Below are 2,271 nucleotides of genomic sequence, written 5' to 3' on the forward strand. Positions count from 1 at the left end.
CATTATCACTATTATCGCTGTCATTATTGATATAACCATCATCCTTATCATTATCAACATCGCCATCATCATCATCATTATCATTACCAAGCTCACAGTCATCATTATCATTGTCACCATCATCATCATAATAAAAAATCATCAAGATCACCATTATATCATCATCGTCATCACCATCATTGTCATCATCATCACCATCAGTATCATCATCATCATCACCACCATCACCATCATCATCACCATCCTCCTCCTCCTCCTCATTATCATTATCACCACCACCACCATCATCATCATCATCGTTATCATCATCATCACCATCCTCCTCATCATCATCACCATTTTTTCCACCTCATCACCATACGTTCCTCTTGCAACCGCCCTCAGATCTCGCCCGCCCCGTATCTCCCTCCCAACCACACCCATTAACCACTCTACCGCATTAGCCGCAGTCACTATATCCATTAGCCTCTACCATTACACAGTGCCGCCACACCCGCCTATTAACACTTCCGCATAATAGGTATGAAGTTACGTTGAAGTCTATTTTTTTCTGTCTATGTCTGTCTGTCTGTTTTTCTGTCTGTCTGTCTGTCTGTCTCTCTCTCTCAGTCTCTGTCTCTGTCTGTCTGTCTGTCTCTCACTCTCTGTCTGTCTGTCTGTCTCTCACTCTCTGTCTATCTGTCTATCTCTCTCTCTCTCTCTCCCTTATGGTGAGTTTTCTTATGTGCAATTTTGTATTTGCTTTTTTTCTTTTCTTTTCTTTTTTGTCGCTTTGATGTTTTGTTTTAAGCGTTTAAAGCTTTTGATATCGGCCATTTGCAGTGTTGATTAGGAGAAAGAGAATGGAAGAGAGAAAGAATGAAAATGGAGAATGAGAAAGAGAGAGAGAGAGAGAGAGAGAGAGAGAGAGAGAGAGAGAGAGAGAGAAAGAGAGAGAGAGAGAGAGAGAGAGAGGGAGAGGGAGAGAGAGAGAGAGAGAGAGAGAGAGAGAGAGAGAGAGAGAGAGAGAGAGAGAGAGAAAGAGAGAGAGAGAGAGAGAGAGAGAGAGAGAAAGAGAAAGAAAAGAAGAGGTATATAGAGAGACAGATAGATAGATAAAGAGAGAGAGAGAGAGAAAGGCTTCATTTTTATCACTTACTTTATTACTGCTCATGTGCTGAAATACAATTTATGGCCGCGTCCTATTAAAAAAGAAAGGAAGAAAGAAAGAAAAAACAGTTTCCTTCGTTGTCCTTCTTTCTTTTAATTAACAAATCTTCAAAAACAATTTCCACTCTCTCTTTTCACCCCTAAATCCCTTTCTCCGCCCTAACCACCTTTCAAATACAATTAAAAACCCTTTTTGCGCCTTCGAAACCCTTAGAATAACTGCCTAACGAGTCGTCCCATGCAGTTAGGGCTTCGAAAACCGTTAGAAAACAGCTCCTAGTATTGTTAATTTATTCATGTTTAGAGAAACTTATCCTTTTGTTCTCCTGTTTGTTATTTTAAGCTCGTTTCCTCAGGTATTCTATTAATAACTTGAAAAAAATGTCAGTAATTTCAGTTCATTTTTTTTTTCTTGTGTTTTCCTGTCTGATGTTTTTTTTTTAAGTTCGTTTCCCAGCTTTTGAAAAAATACAGCTTTTGAAAAAAAAAGAATTGTCGGTGATTTCAACTAGGCTTTTCCTCCATTTTTTTTCTTTTTAGTAAGAACTGCTCTTGATCTTTGTCCGTTCTTTCGTTGTCCTTGAGGAACACCCCCCCCTCGCCTTCCCCAGCCAGCTCTTCTTCAAAGCCCCACCCTCCCCATCCCCCCCCCACCCTCCCCGTCCTCGCCAGATCTCACAAGCACATACTTTTACTCCCTCTCCTCTGCTCTCCTTCCGAGTGCTTGTCCCCTTTTCCTCTTCTCCTCCTCCTCCTCCTTCTTCTTCTTTTCTCCTTCCCCTCCTCCTCTTCCTTCTTCTCCTTCCCTCCTACTCCTCCTCCTCCTCCTTCTTCTTCTTCTCCTCCATCTCCTACCTCCTCCTCCATCTCCTACCTCCTCCTCCCTCCTCCATCTCCCATTCCTCCCTCCTTTCCGGCCATTCGCCCTCCTCCCCCCCTCCCCTCTCCCTCTCCCCCCCTTCCCCTGGCAGGTAAGTGGTAGGCCTAAGCGACTCGGGCAGGTTGTGAGGCCGAGGGTTCCAGGCCTAAGCGCCGGCTGCACTAACTCTCTCCACTCAAGGACGGTCCCCACACGCACTATCCCCCCCCCCCACTCCCACCTCTCCACCCCTCCACCCCACC

Source organism: Penaeus vannamei, chromosome 6, assembly GCF_042767895.1.
Source record: "Penaeus vannamei isolate JL-2024 chromosome 6, ASM4276789v1, whole genome shotgun sequence".
Taxonomy (NCBI): domain Eukaryota; kingdom Metazoa; phylum Arthropoda; class Malacostraca; order Decapoda; family Penaeidae; genus Penaeus; species Penaeus vannamei.